Below are 22,206 nucleotides of genomic sequence, written 5' to 3'. Positions count from 1 at the left end.
TTATTCCACTTACTCCGCCACAATTTAGAGAGAAATATTGAACTTGCAGTGCTGCCTATTCTCACATGTCCTCTCCCAAACTGAACTCTCACTGTCTATTACAGTTTCCTCATCCTGCTTGTGGCCAAATCCACCCTCTGCCAAAACAAAGACAACATCACTCGATCCATTAAGATAAACTAATCTGGAACAAACCACCAACATGTAGTTAAACTGAGTCAGTCTTTTATTTCATGTGACCCAGGCCAGTCCTGGTCAATAGCTTTGCTGTTGCTCAGTTAAATTGTGTACCTAAGGGGGAAATTACTGCCTGAAAGAAAAAAAAAAATGCTATCAACAAAACTCAGTCTAATTTCAACAACAGTATGTCTTTTCCTTTTGTGCTCTTGGCAGGACTTGACAGTCCATCCCCCAGTCACGGGTTTGACTGTGTCCTGAATCATTTGAGATACGCACAAGCAAATTGAATTTCTGGCAGATCTTCCATTTTGAACAGCACATGCTTGAGACAGAGCTTGTTCTATTTGTAGATGTCGAAAGTGCTTGGTAACTGTTGCTGCTTAAGTTCAATTTTTATTTAAAACCGTTTATTTGAAAATCAAAATATCAAAATATTCATTTATTCACTGTTTTGTTGTGGCCTTTACAAATATTTTCATAAGCCATCATCAGCACCTCATTATTCATAGTTGTGTCAACAGGTCTCTGAATCTCCGCTCCAAGGTTATGTATGCCACATGTTCAAATGATATACAATCTAAAATGATACTTGTAGGAGCTGATATCTGAAAGCAAGTACCAATTCTGAGAAGCAAAATAAAGAAAGTCCATCCATGGCTCTGAAGTTGAATGCTGTACTGTTAGGGATACTATGTCACCAAGTACATTTTAATGCAAATATTTAAAGTGCCTAATAGCTGATTATGAAATAGAATACAGCCTTGATGACATTTTGATACACAAATGGGAAAGTTTCACAGTGAGTCATTCAGAAATGTTTACATTAAAACTATAGCCATGAAAAACCGACATTAATTTCCCATAACATTTGAAACAATATCTTAAGGCTACTAAGTGGTCACTGTGAGTTTTTATTACCAGGAATGATATAGTTGGCACCAATATTTGTGTTTCTGTTACCATCATCATCATCATCATCATCATCATCATCACATCATCATCATCATCATCATCGTCATCAGATGTAAATAGAGCTCTCTCTTCTTATCTTCCCCCCTTACACTATTTCTACACTGTCTCCGCCATCACAAGGGCAGTGGCAGTGCCACTGCTGGGTAGCATGTGAGTTTTTGGATATGTGTGGGCATGTGGGCCTGACTGGATCATAGAGAGAGGGACAGTCATTAGATCCCTCAGTTAAAGCATCCCTACATTACAGTGCAATGAGAGTATGAGCGAGATGCTGTGGAAAAGTCATCCTTGAAATCTTGTCGCCAGACTTTAATAGAGATGTAGTTTTATACAGAATCCCAAAGAGGATGTAAAAAAACAACTGAAAGGCAGAACAGTGAAGAAGGAAAAAGACACATATTGCATACATGGATAGGACTCCAAGGTAGAGTTGTGTGGCCAGTAGGGCTCACTCCTCTTCCAGTCACAGGAAGCCAGTAGGAATGAGAGGAATGCAGTCAGGCAATACGGTGATGGAGAGAGCAGCAGTTGCAGGGCAGATTGCCAAAAGTAAAAGAAAAGGAGTCCGGCAAAAGATAGGGAGAGTGAGAAAGTGATTAGAGAGAGAAAAAGGTTGGGGTGCAAATAATTAAGATAAGCAATCAGCCATGCTGCCAGAACCACATAGCCACGCTCACATACCTAAACAAACGTCTAGTGGCGGCTTTTGTAGTTGCATGCGTAATTGTTCGTATTGAAGGTTTGATGTGGATAATGTGCGTGATATTGGAGGATCCACTGACGGAAATGCCACAGTACATTATTGTGACCTGTGGAATGTGTGGAGTTATCAGTCGCACAGATTTCCTTGTATTGGGTGGAGACTGGGGGTCCGCAAAACAAGAATTTGTTTTTTACTATGCCAGGGGGTTATCCTACTTTACAGACAAACACATGCATGCAGAGACATGCACCGATGTAGACAGCAAACCCAGACATGCACACAAACAGACACAGACAGCCATATGCATAGAGTTCTCTTTGTCTCTGTCTCTTTAGCTTATTTTAGCTCATTGTTTTGGTTTTACTGCAACTTTACTGTTTTGATTCAGTTCCGCTGCTCTCAACCATGTGGCCAGCAGCAGACAGCTCTGATAAATCCACTGTACACTACCTGCTAAGTATCAAACAGCAGACGGACAAAGTTAGATACTAGCTGGTGAACATATTAAGCATTAAGCTACTAAAGAGCCAAATCCCTTAGTAGTTGGTGGAGACCAAAACATGTTTGCCACAAAACCTTTATAAGCAGATGATATGTCAATGTTGTGTTTTCAACTTGTTCCACTGTCCCAAAGTGACCAAAAAAATCGGTCAATGCAGCTTTAAATCACCAGTTTATGTAAAATGCAGAAAAGAGAAAAAGAATTCAACTGAACCAGGAATCTACAGATCACTGGCTTGTTGCGAACATCTAAGAAAAAAAGCTCCATTGCGTATGTAAAACAGTGGTTGTAAAGTACGTGAACTCTAAAATAAAGACCATTGTGTGTGTTCAGGTAAGCCACGCTAAGCTCCAGCTAGCAGCTGTGCGGTAACTTTGAACCGAGAAGGCTGCTCGCCGTGGTGGGTTGCCTCTAAAGCCTTTCCATTCCCAACAGCAAAGCAAAGTCAACCCACAGAGGGAATAAATAGCACTCAACGCTCGCCTAGTTTCTCTGGAAACTGACTGTGATGCTGGAAAGTGTTGCTTTACACCGCCTTCACACTCCCGTGTGCGCACGTGTGGAAAAAGGTCAAAACATAGCGTTTAGAACAGAGTGTACCCCTTTGAAAAGGTTTGTTGCATGCCTTGCATGTCAAACTGAATAAACCTGCAAGGTGGTGATTGCACTTGAGCTGCTGTTGAGTTAATGCTCATTTTGAAAAATTCTATACTTAAATTATAGAGAAATTAAGAACTTTTATCGAGTGAAACATCAAAAAAATAATGAGAGAAACGATACATTTTCAAAATTCATTGTGCCATTTAACTCATGGCCTGGATGATGTAAAGTGGAAAAGGCAACAACTTTATACTTTTATATTTCCTGCTAAAACTCCATCTATGTACAGTCATTTCTGAAACTAGTTAAATTGCTTCCTCCCTGACAAAATCTTTCGGACAGTTTTTCCATACACAATTAAACTTCCCTATGGCAGTTGCATCTAAATTAGACCAGATTCTTGCAGTAAAAATACTTTTCCACTAGGGGGTGGTACACAAATAAATGACTGCATCTATTGTTTGTTATCTTAACACAAACAACAGCCTGTTCAGGTTTAAGAGATCGAAGTGAACTTACTATCAGCCGCTCATTAGTATCATGATCAGTATCTCGAGTTCCTTCTTCATTTCTCAGTGGGCAGCCTGTGCTGTGATGAAGAACCCTCTTAAAGGGGCTGTTCAGCCCAAAATCAAATCTTACCTAAATCTAGATTGTTTTGGTGTGACTTGCCCAGGGTTGGAGATATCGGCCGCAGAGATGTCTGCCTTCTCTTGAATATAAGGGATCTAGATGGCACTCGGCTTGTGGGGCTCAAATCATCAGAAAAACACATTTGAAAAACTCAATAGCAATGTCTCTTAAAAGCATGACCCGGCTACTCAAGATAATCCACAAAGCTGGTTGTGTGCAGTTTCACGTAGGAACTATTTTCTTTCTTCCAAACTACAACCACCAACGCAGAAGGAAGCGTATACTCATGGACGAGAGGCTCGTCCTCCACGGCTGAGCTGTAACTGTTAACCACTGTTAGCTCACAGAGAGGTATCGGGTTCAGAGACCCTGAGAGAGGGAGAGTTACGTCCCTGAGGGCCACTCCCAGCTGACTGGGGCTTCTTAACCTGCTGCCCTTCGACCTTTACAAACCAAACAAACCCAGAGTATGAAGATTTATCACTATGACATAAATATAGACCGTCAAGTTTATCAAGTTATTTATACAGTTTGGCTGCTTAGACTGATTTCTTTGTTCTCCCCTAATCAAATGAAATATGGCTTCAGATTTAAATATGTTTATTTTCTCGATTAATCAATAGTCATTTAGTCTATAAAATGACAGCAAAAAAAAAATAAAAATAAAAAGCCACCACCAGTTCAATATCATCTTTAAATGTCAGTTTTGTCTGATCAATTGTCCAAAATCCGAAGATAGTTCACTCTCACAGAAGACATTTGAGAAGCTGGAACCACTATATCGTTGCTTAGAAATGGTTGCATTCTTGCTTAAAAATGCATTACAAGGAATCAATTTTCAGAATGATTGCTCATTCATTTTCTGTCTATCAACTTATCGATCAAGGGGTTGATAATTTCAGCTCTCATTCTTACCATAAATAAACTGATGATCAGATACTCTGAGGCACAGCTGAGTGATAATGCTAAAACGTGGAATTCCAAGAAATAAAACAAGCGTATATACGTTTGGACAGGGTGGAAGGGTCCTTTTTTTATCAGTATTTAAATCCCTAAAACAGGAATTTGTGTTCATCAATGCAGGGACAAGGTCAAATAAACCCCAAATATCATCATTATACCCCCATTATTTTCAGAGAGAACACAGAGGACTTACAGTCTGATTTATAACCCAACAAACCACGTAGACAAGCCTCTAAAAATGAAGCAGCACGGGAGAGTAAAAATAGAGCGAAAGTTTAGTGTTTTGGGTGAGAAAGGCTGAGACCAGCATTTTATCTTAAGCAGCAAGATTTATGTACTGTGCACAAAAACACGGAAAGGGGGGGGGGGAGGTGAAAAGCTAAACCTGCTATACAGTGGACTCTACTAAGTTTTTACTTATTTTTTGATTAATTTCTAATCGAATAAGAATGTTGTGTACAGGGCTGGTTCAGATTTCTATAAAAAGATGTGTCCATGGGCAAAAAAAGTATGCATGCACAAGCAAGAATTGACAACATTACCATGTCAACATTTTTTTCAGTTTTTGCTGTCCTTTTTTAAATATACAGGGGTTTTTTTTCAGTACAGAGGATAGCCAATGTTGTGACAGCAATTTAATTAACTCTCAGTGTCAACCAAACATCTTTCCAGCCTTTTTCCGAACAAATTCTTGCTCTCATCTCTGTCTCTCTATGCTTGTCTCCCTAAGCATTGCAGTGTGAGGGACTGTTGTTGTGTGTCTCCTTCATTCTTTGCACTTTAATACTTTTCCTGGACAGACTAGCTCTTGGGGGCTGTTTCCAATTTTCTCCCCTTTCCCCATCCTGAGAACGTCCAAAACCAAACAAATGAAAAAATAAAAAATAAAAAATGAGGTACAGTTATTGTGTTTTGCTGTTGCTCACCACAATGTTCTTCTTGCACATTTTACGTCTTCATGATTTTGAAGCATTTGCAGTGATATCAATGTAAAGGTTAGCCGCTACACTGAATCCAAAGCAAACCCCAGCTTCTCACAGCCGAAGCCAAACAAAGCTGACCATCTGCCGGTAGTAACAGTAATGATGAACCAAAGTAACAACAAGAACCTTCCGTTTGGGCAAAACTGTGTCCACATCAAAATCCTCTCTTCAGAGGATAATACATAAAAGATTACTTCCATGTTTTCCTGGTGATATAGAGACATTGATGGACACATTTTTACATAGCTGTTACACACTCGTTCACAGATAGATATATTATGTGCAAATGTGCAACATCACCTACCGGTTTTGTCCGCTGACATCCAGTGAGAGGTCCCTCGGTGCTCCCACAGCAGTTCAGTCAATCACAGAGGCCGCAGTCAGACAGGGTGGGAGGGTCGGGGGGGAGAAGATAGATCCTGCTTTGACAGGGGAGTGGTGCTGCAGCGCTGGAGCCCGGCTGTGCACTGACAGAGGGAGTCACAGTCAACTGCTTGACACAACCCTCTGACTTTTTTGTGTCGTGCACTTCCTCTCATGTGAGCTCTCTCTGTCTTTGTCTCTTTCTCTCTCTCTGTCTCTCTTTCTCTCTCTCTCTCTCTCTCTCTCTCTCTCTCTCTCACACACACACACACACACACACACACAGACACATTTAATCACTCCCCCTAAATCTTTCTTTCAAAGAAGTCAGAGTTGCTCTGCCCTATCAGCCCCCTGTAACTTTTTGTAAGTGCTGCCCCTGCACCAGAAGCTCCAGGGATGGAGGAGGTTTTGTATGTGTGTGTGTGTGTGTGTGTGTGTGTGTATGTGTGTGTGCATGCGTGGGAGAGAAAGAGAGAGCGACAGATTATGTATTCGCACATGTCTGACAGACAATAGCAGGAAGTGTTGCTTTAGGATGCACAAAGTACACAGGAGCGATATGAGAAAGCTGCATCAGGCATTATTTGTTAAAAGACTTATTACAGTAGTATTACACACGGTGCTTGTTTAAGGACCTGTAAAAAAAAATCTACAAAGCAAGCGTTTTAAACAGACAGACAAATTATTAAAACAGACCAAAAGACTTTGATTGTTTCTTCTTTAAATATAATTCATGACCTTAATTTGTTTAAATTAAATGTGAATGTATACGTTTATTTGTAAGTTATGTCATCAGGAGGGATATTTAGTAGTTACCTATTGTCTTTCTGAAAACTAATACATTTTTACCAGTTATTCAAAGGCAGTCATTCACTCATGTTTTTTTTTACTTTCATTTTGGCAGCAGCCAGGATTTTGGTGATTTACGAGACTAAAATTCAATAGTCGTCATATTGATGACCTGCCTGAATCATTCTTGGCTTAATGTGAGAAAAACAGGTTGTAACTTCATGATATAAATGCAAGTTTTGTCTAAGGTACAGTGATTCTGGTAACTGCACATTTCCCTGGAAATACAGGCGGAAAAGACGAGTTATAGCGTGTGGTTTTCTCTAACAGGTTTGTCACCACTGAGCTCTGTGACGAGCCGGAGATTCATTCATATAAAACTACGACAGAGAGCTAAAACAGGCTGAGCCTGTATTTAGTATGTTTGGATGCAACATAACTAGAAGTCATGGGATGAGGATGGAGCACATATATGCAACGTGTAGTTTGGCCGTAAAATCCCAATTTTATATATATATATATATATATGGCTAAGAACTGCTGCAAATGATTAATTATGGAACCAGTGAATGAAAAGAATGATTTGGTTATCAAAATAGTTCCTGATTAATTTTATGTCAATCGTCTAATCATATCAGCTCTATACTTAAAAGCACATTCATCATGTTACATACATGTGATCAACAGGATGTAAAAGTCATTTTGACATTGTCAGTCAGAACACCAGTGAAGTTTGTGTGTCCACGTAACACAGTTCTACGCCAGCCTTGTCATCCAACTGTTTGGTAGTAATGATTGCACTGTGACTAAAATCCTTTGACTTTGAAAGCTTTTACTCCTGCATGCTTATAGGAACCTAAAACCATGATTAAAATAAGGCTTTAATACAGTTGCTTAATTTGCTTTTGTATATTTGTTTAAAACATGGCCATACGATCTAGATCTGATCAAATAAATAGTACATGTAACTACATCAATGTCTTCGCAGTTCCTCTATGATGTCAAGATCTCTGCATTTATGAGTTCCCAAATGTGCAATGATCAGTGTCAATAATATGGTTTTTTTCTTCTGCTCTTATTCAATCAACACATCTTTAATCTGACCCATCACAAACCTTTCAGCAGACATAACAATGCCACAGAGACAGACACAACAAGTCAGAAGCAGTTAGCAAACTGCAGCTAAGCTAACACACATTAACCTGAGTTGTTTTTCAGGGAGTACATGCTCTGTGTTTTTCTGTCTGTCTGTGGAAGAGAAATGCAGCTAAAAAGGTCGACAACCTTCCTGACCTCAACTGCTGTGTGGTCTGGCTCCCTCCACGACTGCGCGGGCAGCTATGGATTAGCTTTCTGGTTCAAATGTAACTTCATCCTTTGGGAAAACATACTGACCAAAGGAAACTCATGTTTGGAGATTATGACCCTTTGTCCTCATGGCAAGTGAGAGGGATTCTGTGATGTGCAAATTTGGAATATACTGTACATACAAAAGCTTAAAAGCAACAAATTGATGGTTGCTTTTATATTTTTGTAAAAGAAACGGCAGTGGATGCACGTTCTGCCTCATGAGAACAATACCAAAGTATGTAATGAATTTAAAGGAATGCTAGTGTCTGTGTTTTAACATTTTCAATTTAATTTCCAGATATCCAAATTCCCAGAATTTCCACTTAGCCACTATGAGAGCATGTGGCTTTTAATAGGCATAAAAGAAACAATCTGCATGAGATGAAACCACTTTTCAAGCCCTGTGAACACAAATTCCTCACAATCCGGTGTAATCAGTGTCCAACCACTTACAAGGTTGGGCTTGAGTTGATACAAATAGCAAACCTGTTCCTTTTGGAGCACAGAGAGGAAACACACACAAAAAAGACGTCAAAGCTGATAAGAAGCAGGTTATGAGTCCTTGAGGAATACAATAGAATCTGCATCATCTGGAAACGTGAGGTGCACACAGGCTGTTAAAAGTCCCGAAAGATTAGCGTGAGGAGGAGCAGTATGAAAGGGGGGGCGCCTTTATCTGCCAGAGCAGTAGAGACAGATCACAAGAAGAGGAAAATACTGGAAATGTCTTATCACTGTGAATGACCATCTTTTTCCCCATAATGCGTCTGCTTTATGATTGCCCCTCATGGCATTTGCAAGAATATTTTCTGCTCTGTGTGCAATCTTTCAAAACTTCTTTTTGTTGCTTTAGCATCGGAGGTGCCTCCAAAAATTCGTTCCCTCATGCTTGTCTTAGTTCTTTGTATCATTTGAAATATATGATGCAATACCTGAGTTTCACAGACCAATATCAAAACAATAAAGAAACATAAAAAACACATTTTTCTACACAACCCTATTTTCATTTACCAAAAGCCCTTAGGTCCATCTGTGGCTGTCAGTGAAAAGCACATTTGAAGACATTTGTAAAAAAAACCTTGATTGTTAAAATAAAAAGGCTTAGTTATTTCCTTAAAACAGCTGGCCACTGTAGTGTTTTAACAAACCTTACTCAAACAGGAGTAAATGAGTATTGTAAAAGTGCATTTGTCAGAAACTATTTTCAACTGCGGACTACTGTAATACACAATTGGTGGTCTTGTGAGTAGCAGGATGGTGTATGTGGGATTTACTTAAAGTGCTCATATTATGCTAATTTTCAGGTTCATAATTGTATTTAGAGGTTATATCAGGATAGGTTTACATGGTTTAATGTTCAAAAAACACCATATTTTTGTTGTACTGCACATTACTGCAGCTCCTCTTTTCACCCTGTGTGTTGAGCTCTCTGTTTTAGCTACGGAGCGAGGCATCTCACTTCCGTTCCATCTTTGTTGGGAGTCGCACATGCGCAATACATAGGTCAGCACCACAAGCCAGTCAGAAGCAGAGTATGAGGGCGTGCCACGCTAGCAGCTAGGCGAGCATTATAACATGTGTTACAAAGGCTGGACTACAATAGAGCTGTTTGGAGCAGTTGGTGAACAGTGTTTTCTGTTGGAGATGGTAAGTACCTTTGGGGTAGACTTTGGGCTTTTTCACTTTATAAACCTATAACGTGCACAAAAAAGACATATAACTCAATAAAGGAAAGGGAAAAAGCCAAAAAGCATAATATGAGCACTTTAAAATAAACCGTTTTTTAAATTTGTTTTTAAACAATGGAGGTCTGTGGCTAAGAGGATGATTAGAAGATATAAGGACTTGGCTACACACAAACAAATACTTAGTTAGTATTTAGTTAGTATTTCATGGGATTTGTTGACAATAAGAAAAATACAGAATACAACCAGACTGTTCCTTTATTTAAACAAGATTACGAATCTGGCAAGACATTCAACTTTTTAGCTTTTCAGTACTCGGTTGGTTTAAAGATAGTATTGACAACAAACAAAATAACTTTTGCTGTCTAGACCACAAAGGTTGACAACCCATGTAGGTTGTGATGACCTCTTGAAGAGTGTCAAATGCTCTCACCCAATGCTGGCTGTTGTGCTGATTGCCTGAGCGGCGAGGCAACTCGTCTCTCACAGGAAGGGGGAGTTTCCTGAAAGGTCACAGTTGTTCCAGCAGACCAAACACTGACTAATTGCTTTGTTGTTTGTCGGGTCGGTGCCTGTTTTTGTGTTGCACTATTCCTTTGTTTAGCATTCCCAAGTATATTACCTGAGCCCGTGGCCAAAGGTTGTGGAGGATGGAGACTGAAGTTTGAAGAGTGGGAGACAAAGGAGGGGGAGGTTGAGTACTGAAAATATGAAGGGAAGCGGTTGCACGGTGGATGCCGTGATTAGGCCGTGAAGGAGCCCCCCGTCTCTCAAGCTAAAAATAGCAGAAGTAGGAAGGTGCTTACGGGACCTGGGGGAGGACCGGAGGGAACAGGACTAGCAGGGACAGCAGTAATTGGCGAGAGGCAAACAGCTGGGGGAGTGTGTGTGTGTGTGTGTGTGTGTAAGAGGGGGCTTTACTCCATGCAGCTGTACTCTGTCTTTCAGGCTCTAGATCCCTCTCAAATTGTTACATTGCCTCTTTCTCTCTCACAGACACACACACACACACACAGCAGGAAGGAGAGTAATGGGTCCCTGACAACCAGAGCCCTAAAGAATGAAAGAATGTACAACATGAGGCAAAGGAACAGCTGTATAGAGGGGGAAAACATGAGGGTGGGGGGCAGTTGATTCACAGAAGAGGGGCGAGGTACAGCCACAGAAAAGATGATTAAAGGGGGGGGGGGGGATAGTCTTACTTGAGAGTTACAGTATGTACAACGGGTGGATGTTTCTGGAAGTGGAATCAACAAATTTATCGGTTTATGTCAAATGTTGGTCTAAATCAACCCCAGAACGTGCTGGCTGGGACTGAGGGCCCAGCAGATGTTTTGCTCAGCTGTTGCAGAAACACTCGGCTGTTGGGTGGATGTGCCTCCGATTAAGTGGGATCTCTGTAATGAAACAGCCTTGGGAAGTTGAGGCTGAATGAACAAGACCAATGCAAGTACAACAAACTACAGATCCTTAATAGTCTCTGTCGGGCAAAAACCTTGTATGTCCAAAACTGTTGCTTTTCAGAAAATGAAGAAAAAAAAAGAAGCATTTTATGTGTATGTGTGTTTGTGTGGGGGGGTAGTGGAAATAACATGAAGTCAATCTTGATTAGAGGGTACTTGCCATTCGGTTTTGGCTCTGTGCTACATCTTCATACGGTATGTTAAAGCTTGACCATGGAAAAATGACTTGATGTTGGTGTGTTCATTTGCTACAGTACATACTGCTCCACATGAATTTACACCTCAACACATTTATGAGCTGTTAACCACCTATTTAAGGGGAGATCTGGCCAAGATATACATCTGTACGTTACATTTCTGTCTTTGTCACTGTCTGTATTTTTATGCTAGAAAGCATCTGTATGTGGTTTGTTGTGCCACTCCCATTTTTCAGAAGACGAGCTACATTTTTGTTCAGCATACGCACAGCGAGGGGAGAGAAAAAAATAGCATTAAAAAAAAAGAAACTGCACGGCAAAACCACACAATGATCATGAGATACAGCCAGAGGACCGCAGTGCCACACGTGTAATGTAGATACAAACATGCACAATCATGCGTGCACAGAGAGACACATGCAAACATAACACATAACACAGATGTGCAGAAGTACTTTGCTCAGATTTAGACCTCATTCAGCATTAATTTCAAATTCCCTCTCTTTGTGTTACTCCAGAAATGTTTGAAACACACTATCAACACACAGCTGGATCACACTGTCACACTTTGTTTGGAGAGTCTTTACCTCTGAGGCTTCACTTCTTGTGAAATCCCCTCCTACTCGTATCTCTACTGAAAATACCACCGTCGCCGTGGTTTTAGATGACACTTATCGCAGCATCTGTAGAGTGTTTGTTGGTGTGTGTGTGTGTGTGTGTGTGTGTGTTGTGTGTGTGTGTGTGTGTGTGTGTGTGTGTGTGTGTATGAGATCAAAGTTGTGCAGGGGCTACATGTCACAATGCACCTGTGTGCTGGCGGAAATGCAGCCTTCCCCCTCTCCATCACCACAATACCAATTGGCCACCTGTACTGTATCTTGTCTCGTTACCTTAATACTTGAGTTGTTGAACACATTCTCACTGCAATTGTGTCATTTGTCACCACTGAATGTTGTTTTTATTTTTTTGTAAAAGTCAGTCAAATTAAATATTAGACTTTTAAATTCTAAAATTGCTTTATTTAAGAATGGGCTAACAAAGATATCTGTATCTGATGTGTATCAGTTTGTCTTGGTGAAAGTAGTGTAAAAACAGAATATAACTACAGATATTTGAAGTTTGAAGTACAGATAAAAATGGTATATACAGTATTAATAAAAGCATTTCTACAATGGTATAGCATGTTTTTACATATATATTTAGTATTAACCATGCATGCTTTTAATGCGCAAAATTATTAAGTACTCATTTTTCTTTAAAGCTGCTATAATGAAAAATAATTTTTTTATTGATTTTATATTTTTAAATATACAGAACAGACAAACACAATTGAACAAGAAAAACAACCCTTTCCCACCCCCCACCCTCTACGGTCTCGAGGAAAACAAAAACAAAAACAGAAATCACACCTCGCCTAGTCGCTCTCCTCTACTTCTTGTGCTGCTGAGGTCATTAGGACTGATACTTGTGCTGCTGCGTTTTTCCATAGGTCTATAGTCGATGATTTGGCTTTGTTAATCCTTGCTGTAGAGAGCTCAAGCAGAACTATGTCCAGAAAATACGTCAACCACTGTTTTATACAAAGCGAGTGGGGAGCCAGCACTGAGCTATAATTTTCTAGGTCGCGGTCTTCTGTCTCCCAAGTAGGTGTAATTTAGAGTCGTCATTAAGTAACAAAACAATCGGGTCAGTAGGAATTCAACATCCTATCATATCAGATGTTATTGATGTTGTTTTATTCCAAACTCATGCACCTGTTCACACTCCCAGACCATGTGCAGGAAAGTTGGCAGAACATGCAATAGGGAGTGGGAATGACTTTAGAGACGTATCTCTTCTGAGGAGACCAATATGTCCTATGGCATATGTTGAAGTGGATCTGCTGGTGATTTGGGTTCTTGGAAAAGTGGGAAATGTTGTCCCAAACTGTCTCCCAATTAATTACGTTCCCCTCCGGGCTCAACTCTCGCTCCCATTTCTTTACTATTGGGAGTTCTCCTACGGATACTTGCATCAGTTTAGCATAAATCCTGGACACTAATCCTCAAACAGGAGAATCAACAAGCCATTTAATGATTGGGTGGATCTCAAGACTGTTCCCCCATGGTACTCCATAACATTTTAGGGCTGATCTTAAGTGAAGATAAAGGAAGAAGGATGTCCTAGGGACCTCAACGCTAGCTCTCAGGTCTTCAAAATTTAACATACCTTTATCATTGAATAACTGGTCTAGATTATAAATACCTCTGTCACTCCACTGGTTATAAACAAAAGGTTTGTTACCAGACATTAAGTATATGTTGTGCCAAATTGGGGTGTTCAAATGCCACTTATTAGTGTAGCGTAGTTGTTCCTCCACCTGTTTAAAGTTGGTCAATGTGTTGGTGATAATAGGGTCATAGGCTAGCATACACTGTTTTGGACATACACCTGTAAAGGGAAGGTCTTGCAGTCTTAGACTTCCAGTGAGGTTTTGCTCTATTTCTCTCCATGGGACTGTAGATGAGGGGTCAAGCCACACTCTGAGGGCCCGTAGCTGAAAGGCTCTGTGGTACACTTTAAGGTTGGGGAGGGCCAGGCCTCCCATGTTTGTGGTACGTTGCAGGGTAGAGTATTTTAGCCTAGGTTGTTAATTATTCCAAATATACTGCCGAATTACGGTATCAAGTTTCTTCCAGAAATGTATTGGTGGGGGTAAGGGGATCATTGTACTTAAGAAATTCACACAAGGAACTATGTTCATTTTAACCACAGCAATCGTGGACCGTAGCGATGCCGGCAGCGCAGACCAATTGGCCAGATCCCTTTGAACACTACTTAGTATAGTTTCATAGTTGTCCTGGACAACTCGCTGTAGCGATGCGTGAATGATGATGCCCAAATATGTAATTTTGCTTTTGGTTGGTATTGTATCACTAATAGCTGATGTCACCGGTTTGTTGTTCAACAGGAGCAGATTATATTTATTCCAATTGATTTTATAGCCGGAGATTGAGCCAAATTTGTTAAAGATCTTAAGAAGTTTTGGAACAGAGTCCTCAAGGTCAGATATGTACAGCAAAATATCATCTGCAAATAGCGATATTGAGTTGTTATTGGATTCAATCTGGACATTACATATTTTATTTTGCCTTATGGCCTGGGCTATTTGTTCAAGAAGGATCGCAAAGAGCATGGGAGATAGCGGGCATCCCTGTCTCGAGCCCCATGCGATGGAAAAGGGCTGTGAATGCAGGCCATTGGTTGAGACTATGGCCGTGGGATTCGCATATAAAGTACATACCATGTCAATGAATTTGGCTCCCAAACCAAGCCTCTCCATTACTTGCCACAAGTAGTTCCACTCTAGGCGGTCAAAAACCTTTTCTGCATCCAGTGATAAAACTGCTGCCGTTGTTGGAAGGTTTTTGGCTTTTTCTATTACATGGAGTAATCTGTGTATATTGTCTGCAACTTGACGCTCTGGTATAAACCCTGATTGGTCGCGGTGGACTAGCTTCTCAATGAAGCGTTCTAGGCGTAGTGCCAAGACTTTGGAATAAAGCTTAATATCAGTCCCAATGAGGCTGATGGGCCTGTAGTTCGAGCACTCCGTAGGATCTTTGCCCTTTTTGTGTATGACCGAAATTAGTGCGGTGTTGGTTTGTTGATGAAAGGTGCCCCTCTCTATGCCCGAGGTTAAAGTTTATAAAATGATAGGTCCTAGTATGTCAAAGTACTGTAGTAAAAGTTCTGATGGAATTCCATCCAACCTCGGTGTTTTTAACGCTGATTTGAGTTCCTCTAACGTAATAGGTTGACCCAGTTCTTCTGCCTCCTCTGGGTCGAGAAGAGGCAGGTTTAGCTCTTTCAGGAACTTTTGGCACTGTGTCAGATCCGGATTGCAGGAGGATTCATACAACTTTGAATAAAAGGATTGGAAAGTGGCAGTGATATCTTTAGGAATCGTTGAGATACCTCGGTCCATGTGGACGCTGTTAATAGCAGCTCTGGACTCGCTTTGTTTTAATTTCAGAGCTAGCAATTTGCTTGGTTTACAACCATTAAAATAGTAATTTTGCCTCACTCTGTGCATTATGAATTCAGCTCTCCTTTTTAGCAAATCATTTAGCTCTGCTCGATTTGTGACCAAAAGAGTATGTGTAGATTTAGAAAAGCACGTCTTTAGAGACTGCTCTAACGATTTACAACATTCTTCCAACTCCGCAATCCTTGCCTCTCGCTTTTTCTTCAAATTTGCCGCAAAGGAAGAAGTGAAATCTCGAATAAATCCTTTAGTGGCTTGCCAGATGTACGCCGGGTCCGAAACTGAGTCAGTATTGATTGTTATAAACTCCGCCAGTTTGGCTCTAAACTCTGTATCAAAATCTGTGTTTTGGAGAAGGGAATTATTAAATTTCCACCTTCTAGATCTATCTCCTAACATATCACAATGAAATGTGGTTATCAGCGCATTGTGAACAGACAGGATTGATGGTTCTATTGCTATTGTGTGGAACATTGCCTTAAGTTCACTGGAGCACAAAAAATAATCAATGCGGGAGTGGGTGATGTGACGTGTAGAAAAAAGGTGTAATCCTTGCTGCTTTACATCTCTTTTACGTAAATGTGATTCTCGAATAAGCGCCATGTCTATGTTCTTCCTTCTTAAATAGTCCAGGAATTTAGTTTGTTTGATCGGTCCGTTTAGCCCCCTGATGTTAACAGAAAGGATTGAAAGTTCAGCCATCTTCAAAATTTACACGTATACATGTATACATTCACTGACACATTTGCAGCAAGGGGTGAGGTGTTAGATCTAAGCACAGTGTGGTGAAAACACAAAAAATAAAATAAATCCCCCTTCCCTCTCTGCCAGATGCGTGGCCAAATGCAGCTCACACAAAAACTCCAGCTCAAATCACAGGTTAACTGAAACAGGTCTAATGCTTTCCTATGTTAAACATGAACAATGTTTAAAAAAACCATCTATTAAGTTCTGAAATGTTTTCAGCCTCATCAAACATTCCTTTAAAGTCAGGTTGCCAAATTTACATGCAGGGTCCTTTAGTCAAACTTGCACAGTGTTCCAGATACGCTAATCCACAGTCGTTGGGTCCGCCCGCTCAGACTCACCGCACCGGACAAGAGGTCCCCACGCCGCCCTCCGGGCCCGATGGCATCTCCTGGTCCGGTTGCAAAGTACCCCGCGAGGGTGCCATGTCCCCCTCCTCCATATCCAGATCCCGACAGAGCCTGTCCGCTTCCTCGGGTGTAGTGAATGTGAGCGTTCTCCCTCCGTGGTTTACTCTCAGAGTTGCGGGGTAAATAAGAAAGTTTGGGATGCCTTTAGCATGCAGCTTGCACAATTCCTGGCACCATTGGATGGTGAAAGCACTGTAGTCAGGCTTAAAGCGCAGTGGTGCGTTGGAATCACGAATCGGGCCTTCCTGCTGTGCCTGTCTCGCCCCCTGGATAATTGCCTGACCGACGGTCCTGGTATCTCAGACACCTGAGAATCAGCGTGCGTGTCGTTGCACCCTTCCTGTAGATTCTGTGTGCCCTGTCAATTTTGATGGAAGCCCTGTTCCGTAAGGAGGGGATCCATTTTGGCAACTGGTTTTGCAAATATCCAACTGGGTCATCTTTTTTGCTGCCCTCTTTCAGTCCAATGATGAGCACATTGCTTCTTCTCGATCTGTCTTCCAGTTCAGCCAACTTCAACTCAAATTTCCTCTGGTCATCAATGCAGACTTTCACCGTGTTTCTCATCTGTCTGCTGTCCTTCTGCGCCTCGTCTAGTCGCTGTATTAGGTTTTTCCCTGCCTCTCAAGCTCTGTCCTGATGTGTTGTAGCGAGGTGTCAATTTCTGCTAATGCTTCCGTCACTGTGATGCGGACCGCTGATTGAAGCCCGCTTTGTTGCTTTTCCAGGACCCTGGTCATAGCCTGCTCCATGCGTAGGTCCGCGTTAGCATCAGAATCCCCACTAGCCGTCGCCATATTAGCAGAGTTGGCAGTTCTGTCCTCAGTTAAACGGCAGCGAGGCCTGCTTTTTCGCTCCTCAGGCATTCCACTAAGTTACTGTGGTGACAAATGAAACGATTGACGTTGAATAAAAAAGAATAGACCTGGTTTTTAATGAAAATGCGGAGATGGGGCAAGGAACTTTAGCCTCAAACAGCCATGCGATTCGTCGGTCACGTGATCTCCCTCTATAATCAATATTTTTTTGTAATTAACAATGGATCAAATGACTAATTGTATGTGAAATGTGTCACTCATAGTGATGAACCCACAGATAATTAATTCTGAAGTTCCCCTCTACGGAGAAATTTAGCACCTTTTAACAAATTACTTTGGTTTTCTGGACCGTGCCTTTACTGTTTTGGTTTATCCTTACCATTTTTATCGGCATAGTTTTCTAAATAAACAGTGTCTGCCAAGCACCAAACAGCAGATGGGCAAAGTTAGTGACTAGCTGGTGAACATGGTAGAGCATTTAGCAGCCAGATATTTTGCTCAGGAGTTAGTGGAGAGTGAATATTGGACTTGCATTTATTAGATGCTCCAAAAGGATGCTCATGCTGCTCTGTATCTGTTGGATGTGTAAAATGGCAGCTGTTTGCGAACAAGTCCACATTAACTTGATGGTGAAGGTTTAGGAATTTTGAAGAAAGGCTAATTTGCAGATAAAATGTGCATCTAAATCAACACACTCTCACAGACATTAAAAGACACATGATGACCAATGACCCAATCCGATTTTGTCTATAACACTGACTTTTTACAGCCAACATTTTCTTCCCCCCTCTGTTGACATCCCTGTGTTAGATTTGTTTTTCTGTCTGTCTCTCTGTTGCATGTAGGCCAGGGTGACCACAGGGCTGATGAGGAGGTCGACAGGTGTCCCCCTGCCTCCAGCTGTGATCAGAAACACTCTCTGTGGTTTTTACTGAGAAAATGCCTCGCTGCAGAGGCAAGAACACACAGCTTCAAGAGCTGCTCACTTTACACACGCTCAAATTATATCTGACTTACAATGAGCATAGCACATATTACACAATGTGATGTACTGGTATACGATCATCAACATCACACGCACTTTAACATGCAGGGTTGGGGAGTAACTAGTGACATGTAACGGTGTTATGCAATTTAATTACAAAATAAAGGTAACTGTAATCTGTTACAGTTACTGGGAAAAAATGTGTAATTAAATTACAGTTACCTATGAAAATGTTCATGATTACATTGGGGGTTACATTTGAATATTTTCCTATTTTAACCTAGGCTATATGTTGAAGAATATAAGTGCACGTCTTCTTTTGCCATTTCCAGCCACAGCCGTCTAGTAAAGTTTGATGCTATTCTGATATTTGCAATTGGTTTTCCTGTTTGATTTTGCAGCGCCACCCGTCAGACAGTTAAATTACCTCTCAAGCTGTCTGAGAGTTGCCACTATAGCAACGAATAAAAGTGCGTTCCAGTGCTGGAAATATATATATATATATATATATATATAAACATTTCATGCAATGCTAAGAATGTTTGCCAGCGGTCAAAATGCTATAGACGTCAAAAATGTTGATGTCCAACCTCAGGAAACATCTGCAGGTATGTAAGTTACTGTAAGTAGGCTTACAGTAACTGTAGATAGTCAGACAGATAGTCAGATTGGACTATCTGTCCAATCTGAGTTTTCTGTTGCATGACTAAAACAACCTTTGAACATATACATGTTCCATTTTGCAGCGGCGCCATTGCTCCGTCTGGCGCCTGGTGCCGCCCAAAACGATTGTGATTGGTTTAAAGAAATGGCAATAAACCAGAGCATTTTCTCCAATCCAGGAATGCTGTGTGGACTAGCCAGACCGAGTGTCTGGCAATGCGAGACTATACTGCAAGCAGTCACATTAAATCAAGTAGGGAAGACATGCATACATGTGTTGGAGACATATTTTAGCACCATATCTTGCTTGGTGCATTAATAAGAGGTGCTGAAGTCTGACTTTGTGGTGATTCAAAATTAAATTATTATAATCTTAGTTCATGTGATGAAGGATTTTAAAAGGAGTTAGTAGTCAGTGTTGAGTTATGCTGTAAGGTTAACACTGCCAGGTTTAAACATTTGAAAATGGTTTACAGTTAAAAACATTCATTAGGAATTTAGAAAAGTAATCAATCAAAGTAATTAAATGTAATAAGTTACATTACGTTGATAAATTACTTGAAATAGTTACACTACTATTACATTTTAAATAGGGTAACTTGTAATCGGTAACCTAGGACATTTCCAAAGTAACCTTCCCAACAATGCTAACATGATACACAGTCACCCCACAGATGCATACAACAATCACAACAAACAGGCCAACATTAACACTTTTGAAGTGACCTTGTTTGCACAGCCACCGTCCCATTGCAGGAAAACCCATAACAGACACACTCGCACACCTAGTAGCACACTTTAATATGAAACTTGTGCTTTGGTTTATCCACAAAGCGGTTCATCTGACATGTGGCTCATTTTACGACAATGTTTTCCGTGCTCTCTCTCTCTCTCTCTCTCTCATGTGTGTCTGAGTCAAGCCTGAGATGTAAAATGTTCAGGAAACCACAGAGACACTCGACTCGAGCACCACACAATGACATTTAAGATCATATTCTCTCTCTCTCTCTCTCACACACACACACACACACACACCAAGGCGTAATTTCCACCGGGGACAGGGGGACATGTACCCCCCACTTTTCAAAATCCCGTTTGTGTCCCCACCCCCCCCCACTTTCAAATTTGTTTGATACTTTATTTAGCCTATAGGTCTCTGTGATTGGCCACTATTTTAAACAATAAAGAAAGTAAGACATATTTTTCTTATCAAATGGAAACATTTTTCTGGCGGAGGACCCCTAGACCCCCTGTTTTGTGCCCCCCCCCCACTTCTTAACGCAAAGTTACAACCTTGCACACACACAAACACACACGCACACACACACAATGAGCACATACTAGTCGGGTGGCTACCTTTCTCCACCATGCCAACATGCTCACAATTACATGTTTAGCAGGTATAGTGATGTTCCCCATCTTAGTTTAGCATGTTAGCGTGCTAACATTTTCTTATTAGCACTAAACACAAATTACAACTGAGGCTGATGAGAATGTCATTCGTTTAGCAGATATTTGTTCGTAAACCAAAGTATTGGACAAACCTTTTGACCTGATGATGGCGCTAGATGATTGGTCAGGAGATGAAAGCTACTACAATTCAGCATGAGGGGAACATGAATGTCTGTACAACATTTTATGCGAGAAAAAGTCAGTGGTTCACCAAAGTCAGTAGGATTCATCCTCTGGGGACCAATAACGATATTTCACTCTGGACCAAAGTGGTGGGCTGACCAACAATTCCATTGTCATAGTCCCTTGAGCAATGCCACCTTGCAACTAAAATGCACACAACCTATAAACAGTGAGCAAGTAAAGACAAGTACATTTTATTTATATAGACCACAATCACAAATTTGTCTCTAAGGTAGAGCTGTAATCGGGCCTTAAAAGTACGGCCCGAAAAGGCCCGAGCCCGATAGAGTTCGGCCCGAGCCCGACAAGTACATTTTGATTGACAGCTTTTTAAACCCGTTTACAGCCCGACTGTAAAAAAGGCCGTTTATCAACAGTCATTAGAGTGAAAAAAATCAAGTGATGTGTGTGAGTGATTATTTCCTGTTTAGGATGAAGTATGTACAATTTGGACACAGGGATTTATTATCAGACAGCTGACCAGCTTCATACCGTGTATGGTGAGATCTGTGTTAAAGGGATGATTTGGAGTAATTTCACCCTAGGGTCCTTTGCACCATGACCTCAAGCCAAACACCCCCCAGAAGCTTTTTTACCTTGGTCGAACATTGGGCGAGTTAGCGCTATCAGCTGAATGGGATAGTGCAGGCGCTAATGGATCCAAAGATGTATCTCATAAATTACCCCACTAATAATGCCCGGAATGGTACCAAACTTCTACAGTAGTACAAATAGGTTCTGTATTCATAAAACGAGGCATTGGAAAGTTTGTAAGTACACCAGGAGTTTATTTAAATAACACTTGCCTGATGGCTTCTACTCTCTGCTACTACCGCTACTGCTGCTAGCTAGCTCACTCTCCAATTCTCCTCCACTAGTTGTAGCTCCTCGTCCGTGTATTCAGGCTCGAATAGGTACTGATAGGTTTGGTATGTGTGCATGCAAATGTTTGAATGTATCTTATATATTCTAAGGAGTTTCTAGAGACCAGTCAGTTTAAGATGATATGGTCTCATAGTGAAGCCTAGCTTAGAATGTGTGAATCTATTATGAGTTTGGGTACAACTTTCACACAGAGGAATCGGAGCCAGGAATGTGAGAATCTATTAGGAGCATCGGCCATAAAAGGTGTAGTTTGAGAGTAAAACTTGTGTGCTGAAATAGATGTCTCATGCTGTGTAAGCACAAAAAGAGTTTAAAAGGTATTCACTATGATGTACATGTGGTTCATCCTTGGGCAGACGTGTCTGTATGCTCATGGTTGTCCCAGTGTCATGAAAGTTTGTTCACTGTTTGAATAAAGCTGCACTTGATTTGTAATCATCGGACTGGTCGTCATCTTTGAGGTCTCCCAAAATCATTTCTGAGTCATCACCCGATATCAGGTACGGGCGACTTTCCAAATTGAGCCACTCATCGTCACGTTCGATGCTAACCTCAAACTCCGCCATTTCGTTGATCTCTTCTGCTGTTCTCTCGCTTCTTGCTATATATCCAAAGTTTTTAATTATTTTTAAAGTGTTTACAACTTAGTG

At 41.0% G+C, this 22,206-nt stretch overlaps 1 protein-coding gene across 2 annotated transcripts in view; it reads right to left on the bottom strand.

Moving 5' to 3' along the window:
- The window catches only part of LOC120557555 (histone deacetylase 7-like), a 44,791-nt gene extending 38,713 nt beyond the window's left edge, over window positions 1-6,078 (bottom strand). Inside the window, exon 1 of one of the 2 annotated variants that reach the window (XM_039798010.1) lies at window positions 5,841-6,078. The gene's annotated coding sequence lies outside the window, so the exon portion shown is untranslated. The remainder of the gene's footprint in view (window positions 1-5,840) is intronic. The other variant, XM_039798006.1, reaches the window with a different exon arrangement.
- Window positions 6,079-22,206: the final 16,128 nt, after the last annotated feature.

Source organism: Perca fluviatilis, chromosome 4, assembly GCF_010015445.1.
Source record: "Perca fluviatilis chromosome 4, GENO_Pfluv_1.0, whole genome shotgun sequence".
Classification (NCBI taxonomy): Eukaryota; Metazoa; Chordata; class Actinopteri; order Perciformes; family Percidae; genus Perca; species Perca fluviatilis.
Note: the sequence above shows the minus strand (reverse complement) of the source record. Positions and strands in the feature narration are given on the sequence as shown.